This window comes from Littorina saxatilis, unplaced genomic scaffold, assembly GCF_037325665.1.
Source record: "Littorina saxatilis isolate snail1 unplaced genomic scaffold, US_GU_Lsax_2.0 scaffold_1131, whole genome shotgun sequence".
Lineage (NCBI taxonomy): Eukaryota > Metazoa > Mollusca > Gastropoda > Littorinimorpha > Littorinidae > Littorina > Littorina saxatilis.
Genome location: NW_027126370.1, coordinates 1 through 12,333, shown reverse-complemented (window position 1 = coordinate 12,333; position 12,333 = coordinate 1). Strand labels below are relative to the sequence as shown.

General features: G+C 45.6%; 1 long non-coding RNA gene across 1 annotated transcript; it reads left to right on the top strand.

The window, feature by feature from the left end:
* Positions 1-1,594: 1,594 nt before the first annotated feature.
* On the top strand, positions 1,595-5,980 carry LOC138954797 (uncharacterized). Its single transcript, XR_011451965.1, has 3 exons — positions 1,595-2,670; positions 3,037-3,217; positions 4,335-5,980. It is a non-coding gene; the product is annotated as an uncharacterized lncRNA (long non-coding RNA).
* Positions 5,981-12,333: the final 6,353 nt, after the last annotated feature.

Sequence of the window (12,333 nt, the reverse complement as noted above, 5' to 3'; positions counted from 1 at the left end):
GAGTGCATAAATTAACCTAGTTATTACGTGGTGTTTGGTCGGAGTTCGATTCAACTGAGTGATTCCGGCCTCCATTTTGTTTACACAAACTCATGATGATGTCTGACATAGTTTGCTAGTGACGTGTCTTTTTGTGCATGATGTGGTGATCTACCTGATCTAAATTTAGATCCAAAAATAGGTCAAGACCAGCCGGGACAGAGTCCGAAATTAATTCGTAAAAAAATCGCAGTTCTTGACTCTTTGGGTGCAAGTCAATGAAACTTGGTAGTTCTTCTAACGGATAGCTGCCTGAGGTATGACTAAAAGCCCCAGGGGCTCCGTGCACCTGGATTTGACAAGTTCACGTTGTGGGCCATATGGCCAAAGCCGGGCTGTGTGCGTTTTTGCCAAAATGGACCCAAATCATATTTTACAATGTTCTTACATGGTTTTAACAATGTTTATTCAGTTATATATGCCTTTTTTCTCAAATTTTAACAAATTGTATGTTTGATCTATGTCTATATATATCTATGGCTACATATAAGATGTATAATGTACAACACTTCTGTCAAGTTAATTGTAAATATTCATATGTTTGTGCAGTTCGAATAACTATGTGACCCTCCACCACGAAATGAGTCGCATGTCACCTCGCGCAGTCCGGAGAGTGTCTGGCAGGACCCAGCAAAGTGAAACAGACACCCCCAACCCAGTCAGCACGGAGTATTGAGGCAATGTTGTCTCAACATTGGTTTATTGTTGGATATCAAGCTCACTCTCACAAACGCTGTTTCTTCCATCGCCACACCGCGATCAGCAATCTCTTGCTGCGCCGCAGGCGCAGCTGTCACCGAGTGTTGCTCGATCGAGACAGTAAACGTTGGCTCACAGCGAATTGCGGGCTCGCGCAAGATTGTGATGTCAGACGACTTTCGACGCATGCGCCAATCAAGGAAATCGCCAATCTCTCGTGCAGTCGGTCCCTTCTGCGGGATGGGTTACACCTTGGAGTAGCGTGTTCGGCGGATGGGTCGGGCTGCACGTGAGAGGGGTCCTGTATCGTGTGGCAGTTGTGTGTGTAGGGCCTATTGAGTAAAATATTCCTACGCCTAGATATGTGATTGTTAGCTTTTGCATTCAGTGTAGTCAGTCAGCTTTTGTACACCGGCGCAGCAGCAGCAAAGTTTTTTGCCAGCAAAGCTGACTTGGACATTTTTACTCAGTTCTTTTTACTTCAAAAATTGTATACGCAGCAGTGCAAAATGACTGACAGAGACAGTTCCAAATTCAAGTTTGACAAGTGGGTAAAACAGCTCCCTTCTACGGTGGCAGAAATGTTGGTGGAGGCCGGTTTTGACACGTACATCGCACTGGTAAATGCCACGAGGGCCAGTGTGACTGAACTCAAACTAAAGCCGGGCCACCATGTTGCTACTTTGGCTCTGATACGTGAACTTCAGGGCGACGATGGGCCACTGTCAAGAGAGCAGGCAGCGGCGACATCACCGGCGACGACAGCGGCTACGGCAGCAACGTCCCTCGACGAGTTATTGCAGAGGTCAACGACCGGCACGGGCGCCGCGACGCCGCTGGACGGAGGCCGTGTAGACCTGGGGCCGGTTTCATATACCGCTCTTATCCTAACTTAGGAGCTCTTAAGGGGTCAAGATGGGGTTAAGAGCAAAGTTAAGATAGGTGCGTTTCACGGACCGCTCTTTGGCCAAAGAGCGCTCCTATGTCGCTCTTAACATAGGGCAGCCCCCCCCCAGCCCTAAGTTAGGTAAGAGCAGACAGAAGCGCCCCCAACTTGCAAGGGAGATAATTTTAATCCTAAAAATGGCGGCCGTAAATGAGACTGTGAGTCGACTCGACTCGTGCATCATTTTGCGATATAACATGCGCCATCAACACATTTTCGTCACCGCACGGATCCGCGGAATGCCCAAGACGATAAGGAGAGTGCCGCACGCTTTCATTTGTCAAAGCATGGACTCCTCTTTGAAATATGCTGACAAGAGTGTGGACGGTATGCAGTTTAGCACTTACAAGCACCCGCGAAGACTATGATTGCACCGTTTTTTGCGTGATTGATGTCTGTCAGTCCATGCACGGCGACATATTCTACATCAGCAAGGAAACGAGTCTTCGCTGCATCCACCGAATGTATATTCTGCCTTGCACGACGAGTGTGAACCCGACAGGAAGCGGCTAACCACACGTACTCGTGAGCAATTCCAGATAGCTTGTACTTGTAGTGCACTTTTTCGGCGTGTTTGTGGTGCTGTTTACACACATTTTCGAACAACACTCTATCAGTCAGTCAACGAAACAAAACAGCACGAGTATAATATCAACAAGGAAGGATGCCACGCCGTGACGGCTTCTATAGGCATTGAAGTAGTTGGTGACGAACATCTTTGGACCGTGTGTCGTGTTGTTCTATGGCCAGGGTGTGAAAAGGGTACCATGATTTTAAATGAGAGTTGGGTGTGTCCTGCAATCCAAGCACCTCTGGGCTTGTTCATATACGGTGACATTGGCTACATCTTGACACCCTGAATACTCAGTCACACCCTATATCTACAGCAGTGCTCCAAGCAGGTTAACTCAACACGTGAACTAGACACGTCAGCAAGACACGTCAGCAAGACACGTCAGCATTGTTTCCTGTCATGATGAAAAAAGGTAATGTTTGGAATAGATCTAAAGCATAATTGATCAAATGTTCCTTTCAAGGCATGCTACTTTTCAGATTGTGTTTGGGAATGTTGTTGCAGAAAATGTCAAGGTTATAAAACAGCTTGCATGAGAGAAAACATTAGAGCAGAAAAGGCATGTTTGAAACTTAAATGGGTTGTTATTGTTAATCAGCACCATATTATATACTGACTGTGCTCGTAAGTTTGACTTGGTAGCTGTGCTGACAGTGTTGTCTTAGTATCATCTGCACTGCAGATCTGTGCAGCGTATTCACCTGGTAATTGTAAATGCATACAAGCAAACACTGAAACATTCAGCAAACGCTCATAATTTTCTTTCTTGTATCACCAGAGAATAAACTTCATCACCGTCTGCATCGTCTGGCACCACCATGCTCTCCTCCAGTGTCATCTTCTACCCGTGGACACTAACATACAGTTACCAAAGCAAGGGCAGAGACAATGAGGAATGCCAATGAAAGCATAAGTCTTAGTGAACGTGGTGTGCAAGAAAAGACTGGACATCATTTCAGGTAAATATGTTATGCTTGTAATATGATACTCATTCTGTCATTAACAATTCTGTAGAACATTTGGAAAACAAAAGAAGAGGCGTTCTGGGATCACATAGTACTAACTTGTGTAATAGTAGTAGTATGCATACACATTGAAAGAGATGTGTCAAAACGTATTGTTCTCACACACAGTGACACACACAAAAACTGGACAGTGAGTAAGAAGAATGCTGTTTCAGTGTTTGACTTCTTTTTTAAACTTTTATCTGAAACTTTGACTTTAAATTTTACTTCTCCTTGATATCAACAAAACTGATTCTTAAGTGACAATAACTAGTAATTTACTAGTACTAAAAACATGTATTTACGCTGTTATTGTTAACGTGGGGGGCATAGATTGTGAGGAGAATAGAACATGCTCTAGGGGATTTCAAGAAATTGTGCTAATTTGTAATTCAGTTGGTTTGTTCCATTTCCTGAATTGTTAGCCTTGTCTGATTCATTTTAAAGGACTGAGTCATTGCTGATATACAGAGCTTTCTTTTAATTGTTTAACCCCTCTAAATTAACGCAAGACCTCATGTTTTTTACTGCTGAAGCGATTGACACCTGCATCAGCAGTAATGGCAGAACACAAAGTACAAAAGTTAACCAAAGAAGACACCCTGTTCTGGACAGATAATTGATGTTCTTCTTCACGTATGTAAACGTTGCCAAAGCGCTTTGAGCTGTGAAGAAGCGCTATATAAATGTTCTATTTTCATTATTATTATTATTGTGTCTATCCTGAACTTGAGCTGATTTTTAAGTGGTACTTTGTGTTTTTTCGGGTCAATTTTTGGGGCATCCTTTTTTGAGCAGCGGAAGAGTGTGCCACATTTGTCATTTCCAAGTGAAGTGCCTTTAATGGCGTAGAAAGTTTGAACAAAATGATTCGGGAGTGATTTTTTTTTAAAGTACACAATTTGTACAGATAAAATGGTTTGCTAAGTGTAGTATGAATAAGAGCAAGTTTTAGAATTACTCACTGTCTTCTCTTTTTCTTGTAAGATTATTTGGTGAAACTGCTCTGTTGCTAACATTTAATACAAGAAACCTTCTGCTCTTATGACTATGTTGCTGTTCCTTGTTCAAGGACCTCTACCCACACACTGATGCTGACACTCATTGAGGGGCCAACTACCAACACTGATTGTGATACTCGCTGAGGGGTCGACTACCAACACTGAGGCTGACGCTCGCTGAGGGGCCAACTACCAACACTGATGGTGATACTCGCTGAGGGGTCGACTACCAACACTGATGGTGATACTCGCTGAGGGGTCAACTACCAACACTGAGGCTGACACTCGCTGAGGGGCCAACTACCAACACTGATGCTGACACAACACTGATGCTGACACTCGCTGAGGGGTCGACTACCAACACTAAGGCTGACACTCGCCGAGGGGCCAACTACCAACGCTGATGCTGACACTCGCAGAGGGGCCAACTACCAACACTGACCCTGATACTCTCTGAGGGGCCAACTACCAACACTGATACTGACGCTTGCTCAGGGGCCAACTACCAACACTGATGTTGACGCTTGCTCACGGGTCAACTACCAACACTGATGTTGACGCTTGCTCAGGGGCCAACTACCAACACTGTATGTAGTGGCCACTGTGTAACCTCCCTTGCGCAAAACAACAAATTTTATATTTAAAATGGTTAAAGGAATTTTTTAAGCATTTACATTAATTATGCCAGGAACAGTCTGCAGACACAGAAGTATACAGTGGTTTTGTCAATATTAGTTAGCAGTTAAAACATGTCCAACGCTCATATTCTATTTCTATACTACCTGTCAACAACAACAAACTAAGCAAACGCGTTTGAGGGCAGATCATTTTAATGAGGCCATTTATTGTAAAACCAATTATAAGACTGAAAAGGCCATTCATTGTCCTATGTTATATAGAAAACAGATTTAGTTTACGCGAGGTACTGTTTATAAAGTAGAACCTACAAGACTAGCATCCCCAACAATCAAATTCGCAAAATCAAGTTCAACGTGTTAAAATCGACATATACTGTTCAAAAAAAGAAACGCATAGTTGCTACTTGCCAAATTTGTTTTATTTTTCGAAAAAATTAACAGAAAATCCAATATTTAGATTATTGTTTGAAATTTGGTATGGACACAGTTGAATGCACACACAGTTCATTTGCATCTTCAAATCAATCAGTCAATCAATACGATTGGGTGCCGAGGCTGTCAAGTCAGTAGGGGGTGTGACTGCCTTGAGCAGCAACAACTGCCCGGCACCTTCTGGGCATGGACTGGATCAGATGCCGGATATCTTGCTGTGGGATGGTGTCCCACTCCTCCTGAAGTGCCTGCAATAGATCGCGGTGATTTGCCGGCGCTTCTTCTCGCCTGCGCACACGTCTGTCCAATTCATCCCAGAGGTGTTCTATCGGGTTCATGTCTGGCGACATGGATGGCCAGGGAAGCACCTGGACATGGTGGTCGGTGAGGAACTGGGTGGTGAGTCGTGCTGTGTGCGGGCGAGCGTTGTCCTGCTGGAATATGGCATCCTGGTCAGCCAGAAGAGGAAGGGCGTGTGGGCGCAGAATTTCCTCCACGTATCGCTGGGCAGTTATGCGCCAGGGTGCTCCTTCCAGCGGTATTGATCGCCCCCCACACCATGACGCCTCCACCACCATGAACGGTTGCCTCATCCACACAGTTGGGCGCGTAACGTTCGTTTACTCTCCGGTAGACCCTCCTCCGACCATCATCAGGCATGAAAACAACCGGAGGTGAAAAAAGAGGAAAATAAAGTGGGGGCCTGGGGGCCGCAGTAGGCCCCCAGTGGGGTCGAGGGGCAACGCCCCTTGTGGGGGCCAGGGAGCAAAGCCCCCTGAAGCTGAAGGGGTTTCAGCATTTCTGAGCCTTAAAATGGGCATATTTATATATACACAAGCTTTATAAGGCCCCCTGAAACTGAAGGGGCTGTAGGCATTTCAAAATCTGAAATTGGCATTAAATAACCATACATACGAACAAGCTTGCATGGGGCCCTTGAAAATATAGGGGCTCTAGCTTTTCAAAATATTGAAATGGGTATTAAGTTGTTAGCTTGTATGAGGACCCCTTTGAAAACTTCAACACTAAATTGGAATCTAAAAAGATTTTAAAGAATATCAGTATTATTGACACACAATTCTCACAGAAATTTAAGCAAGACAAAGACATGCTCAAACATTGTTGTTCATGTCTGTCATAACATACACACGATTGTTAGTACTTTTAACACACAAACAGTGATGACAACACATATAATCATGCAATTTACTTTGCACAATGCAGCTCCCTTGAAGCTTAATGTATCCTCACTTTCATATCCTCAGTCCAATTGATCCAGGGTAGAAAGCAGGCTATTTTCAAAAGTTTCATCCAGTCTAGTAAATGTACAGTGCAAGGAAGTTCCGCTTGTGGCACTTTGTGTCAAGGTGTGCCTGAAGTGCCACGAACCCACGACTGCCGTACTTCAATGTCTTCGTACATGTATGCGACACAGAATGCCTTGCCTCTCACCTCCACTTTCCTGATAACGTCGCCAATACGACAGCCATCGTATTCTCGGTCAAGCCAGTTCCACCTCCAATTGTTCTTCAGTCCTTCTATGATCCGATTCGCGGCCCCACGCTGTTGAAATCGCCACATTTCATCTGTTAGAGGGTCATCGCAAACTTTGGAAACCTCCGAATTTCCAAGAGAAAAATTTGTTCAAGTGCGGCAGGAAGTGAAGAAAGGCTCGAATCGATCCGTTTGCGGACTCGGCAATTTACGGTTTATCCAATTGTCTGTTGAAAACTCACCTGAAATTGTGGTGCCGTTGCACAATGCAAAGAAGTTCCGCTTGTGGCACTTTGTGTCAAGGTGTGCCTGAAGTGCCACGAACCCACGAGTGCCGTACTTCAATGTCTTCGTACATATGCGACACAGAATGCCTTGCCTTTCACATCCAGTTTCCGGATAACGTCGCCAATACGACAGCCATCGTATTCTCGGTCAAGCCAGTTCCACCTCCAATCGTTCTTCAGTCCTTCTATGATCCGATTCGCGGCCCCACGCTGTTGAAATCGCCACATTTCATCTGTTAGAGGGTCATCGCAAACTTTGGAAACCTCAGAATTTCCAAGCGCGGCAGGAAGTGAAGAAAGGCTCGAATCGATCCGTTTTGCGGACTCGGCAATTTACGGTTTATCCAATTGAGCATTGGCGGGAGTAACGCTTGCCACGTCTTTCGTTTTATGCCTCTTTCTTTTGGGGGGTCTTCTTTTTTTTTCCGGCGGAAATTTTAAAAAAAAGCGAAAGTGTGACAAAAAAACGGCGGAATTTCCGCTGAAAAGAGGAAGTTTTCATGCCTGCATCATGTCGCTGGAGCAGGAAGTAGGACTCGTCGCTGAACCACACGTGTCTCCAGTGATTCCGGACGGTCCAGCGAAGGTGCTGGTTGCCCCACTGCACTCGTTTCTGGCGATGGCGGCGGGTGAGGACAGCTCCTCTGTGAGGTCTGCGAGCTCTCAAACCAGCTTCATGCAGGCGGTTCCGCACGGTCTGGTCCGATAATCGGTGTGGCCCGGGGAGAGCCTGGACAGAAGATGAGGCCGACAGGAAACGATTCCGGAGGTGGCGGAGCCGTATGAAGCGGTCGTGAGCAGCAGTTGTCGCCCTTGGTCTTCCCGCTCGTGGCAAGTCAGCAACGGAGCCAGTGGCTTGAAACCTGACCCACAGTCTACTGATGGTGCTCTGGGACACGTGGAAGTGCCTGGCGATTGCACTTTGACTTTGGCCTGCTTGTAAACGACCCAATGCAATTTGGCGGTCTTCTCTGCTCAATCGGGCCATCTTTCGTCGCTGAATTGTCGTCTGATTTCTTTGTGGCGAACAATCCGCTTTTATGGGTTTGGAAGACATGGTGAGAGCTCAATATTCCCCGAGTTTCACGAGATTACACTGAAGCATGACGAGTGGTCATGCCAAATGAGCAATTTTGACATTGTAGCCACTGATAACGCATGCGTCACGTGCAGAGCTCACTTGTGGCAATGGACGAAAGGTCGACGACCAGATAAACATTTTCTGCAGTTTGGTGGATATCCTTGTAGCCATATAACTAAATTAACCAAATATTACAAGCTATGCGTTTCTTTTTTTGAACAGTATACTATCAAAACTGCTGAAAGGAAACCTGTTGTGCATGTTATTAGAAAGAAAAATTAAATATGCATCCAAACAGTCAGCTTAGTTTACATATCTTGTCCAACAATGGCGTAATGGCATGATGAACGGTATGTAATTCTTCTGAGAAGCCGTAAAATGCGGTTTCTGGGGCCATTTTAGTGGGTAATCAGAAGAAATCCAGCACATTTAATAAATTTCTCAATGCATTGCCTTCAAACGTCTGGTAATTTATGCTAAGACATGTCGTTAAGTACATCAAGTCATTCGAGAGATTAGGTTTGCTTTTATTTGACATGCCAGAAAGAGTCCTTAAAATAGTCGGTTGGTCTAACTCTAACTAAGCTGACTCATCAAACAAACTTAATTTGTTGCTATTTTCAACTTCAAATAAACCAAATACTCAAATTTCATGTACATATTTTATCAGACATGGATGGTATGAGGATTTCAAAGCGAAAGTAATCTTTAAGAAGTGGACTATTTTCACAGCGCTGAGCACAAATAGCCCACATCAAGCTCACTGCTGAACATTTAACTGCTAGCTGCTGAGCAGGGCTTTTGAGAGAGCATTTCCCAAGAATGTTTGTACGCGTTTGAACAAGTGGTCTGAGCAGCCGTCGTTGATTATGAATTACATTTCAGTGTAATTTGAAGCTTTAATGTTTGTTTAAAAAGCCTTTATTTTTTGTAATTTTTTCTAACATGTCGCATAACAGCAGTACTAACGTTTCAAATGACTTGACATTTTGTTTGTAATTCGGTACATCTGATTGTCTTGTCTTTCCATTATTGCCCACAATCAGCAGTAGTGATTACTTCGGCACTTGATGGGATGTTGCGCAAGTCCAAGAAAGCAGCGTTTCCAGCATCCAAAAGTCCATTTAAAATTCACAGGTTGGGGAGTATGGGGGGGAGGGGACATGAGTCACAGTGGCTACTGGTTTAGTGCGAGGCGCGCGACACAAAGGTGTCGACAGTGCGGGCCTCGACGACAGCTGCTGGTAGAGAGTTCCAGTCCTTCACTGTGCTGGGTAGAAAAGCGGCACTCCGATACTGAGTGCGGCAGGTGATGAGGCCGAACTGCTGGCAATGGCCTCTTCGCTGGCGTGGTGGTAAGGGGGCCAGCTTCGACTTGATGCCCGGACAGTGGACGATGCTGTTCGTGATCTTGTAGATCATCGATAGGCGGGCAAGCTTCCTGCGCTCCTCCAGAGACTGCCACCCAAGGGAGTCCAGCATCCGGCTGACACTTGACGTGTTGTGGTAGCGGTTGCAGACGAATCGGGCAGCTCGTCTCTGGGCGGTCTCAAGCTTGTCGATGTTCTTCTGGGTGTGCAGGTCTCATACTGACGAGGCGTACTCCAGGATAGGCCTGACAAAGGCCTTGTACGCCTGCTCTTTCACGGATCTTGATGAGATCTTCAGATTGCGCCGCAGGAACCCCAGGGTCTTGTTTGCCTTGCTGACGATGTTGTTAATATGGTCGTCCCAGCACAGGTCACCCTGAATGGTCACACCCAGGTACTTGACCGCCTTCACTGTCTCCAGCGTATGCCCATGGAGCTGGTAAGAGGGCTGTAGTGGGCGTCTGCTCCTCGTAACAGGCAGGGTGTTGCACTTTGCAGGATGGAACTGCATGTCCCAGCTCTTCTCCCACTCGGCTAGGCGATGGAGGTCTTGTTGTAGCTGGGCCTGGTCGTTTACGCTAGTCACCACCCTGTACACTGCAGTGTCGTCCGCAAACAGGCGCGCTAGTGCTGTCAGTCTCTCCGGGAGGTCGTTAATGTACGCTAAGAATAGCGTCGGCCCCAGCACTGATTTGTTGCTTAATTAATTCATTTGATAATTGTCGGTAAAAATACCGGCTAACACCTCACAATCGCAAACCTGTTTAATGTTGTCTTTTCTAATTCATGACATGTGTTAGCACGAATCACCAAATATTTGAACGCAATGCGTTAAAAATTGCAGAAATTCAAATGTATTGTTTGTTTCATTACCCGCTAAAACGGCTTCAAAAACTGCCTTTTATGCCTACTGAGAGGATTACCACATTTTTTTTTTTTTTTTTTTTTTGCTTAACGCCCAGCCGACCACGAAGGGCCATATCAGGGCGGTGCTGCTTTGACATATATATAACCAGGCATGGTACTCTTCCGCCGATCGGCGGAAATCCGCCGAAAACGAAAATCCGAAAAAAAAAAAAAATCCGAAAAAAAAAAATTCAAAACTGCTGATTGATTTGAGATTATTATTTTTTCTTACTCAAGCCTTGTTATCTTTCACTTATATCCCTCTCAGCTTCAAGGAGAGGGCACTAAACACATTTGAATTAGTAAAAAGTCGTCAGCTTCAGGGGCGCTTCCCCTTGACCCCCACAAGGGGCGCCGCCCCTTGACCCCACAAGGGCGCCGCCCCTTGACCCCGCAAGGGGGCATGATCGGCCCCCTGGACCCCCGGCTTTATTTCAGCTGAAACTGCAATTTCCTTCAGTACCATGCCTGATATAACGTGCGCCACACACAAGACAGAAGTCGCAGCACAGGCTTCATGTCTCACCCAGTCACATTATTCTGACACCGGACCAACCAGTCCTAGCACTAAGCCCATAATGCCAGACGCCAGGTGGAGCAGCCACTAGATTGCCAATTTTAAAGTCTTAGGTATGACCCGGCCGGGGTTCGAACCCACGACCTCCCGGTCACGGGGCGGACGCCTTACCACTAGGCCAACCGTGCCGGTTTACCACATATACCTACTGAGAGAATTAACACATACACCGCTCAGCATGGCATAGTAACAAAATTGACTGTTTCAGATGCACATTTGATTGGTCTGATTTGTTGTCGATTTTAACGCAGGAACCTTGATTTTTCGAATTTGATTTTTGGGGTGCCTGTGTTGTAGGAATCACTGTATGTATATGTTACAGGCATTAAGTGAAACCAGGCATTACGCGTAATGCCTGAAATGTTCAGGCATTACGCGTAATGCCTGTGACCACTAGGCATTACACGTAATGCCTAAAAATACCAGGCATTACGTGTAATGCCTGAAAATCATTGTCAGGCATTACACGTAATGCCTAAAACCTGTTACAGGCATTAAGTGAAACCAGGCATTACGTGTATAATGCCTGAAACCTCTCTGCAATTGTCGTTGGTGAGGTTTCTGCTGATGTTTGTTGGTGGTTTGTGGATGGTTTGTTGGTGGTTGATCACAATTAATGTTCTATTTGTTTTGACAAGACAGACTGTTATGGCAGCGGCTGTTGCATTTGAGATGACTTTTGAAGCATCTGCAACGGTTTGTGGAACACTTTTTTTCTGTCCACTGCAGTTACATTTAACAAAACTCTGCCCGCCGCCCAAAGACTCGCTTGAAACCGCTTCTCTAACTGAAACTTGGGCACAGAGTGTAACGTCCTTTTCACTCAGTAAATTCGTTTCGCTCAACTGAAACTGGTTTCTATAAAAGCACCCTTTCAAGATACCTGCCCGGACTGCAATTGTGTAGTTCTCGTTTACATCTCGGTCAACTATCACACCTAAAATGTTTCTAGGATCTCCTCTTCCTCTGTCTGCCGACAGTCTGACCAATTTCTCCAGGAATCATCTCAATTCTGCTTCTTTTCAACATCCGGTCTGCTTGTTTTGTTGGCTGATCCTTGCTCTCTTCCGCGATTCTTGTATGGTATCATCATGTTTTTGTAATGCAGCTTCATGCACAGAAGATGGTCCAGGCGTCTGTCTTTCAGCTTGGGCACATTGCACCACCAAAGAGACGGCCCAGGCGTCTGACTTTCAGCTTGGGGGCATTGCACCAAAAGACGGACCAGGGCTGTCTGACTTTCAGCTTGGGGCATGTCGATGTCTTCATTTGGTTCCACTAATGC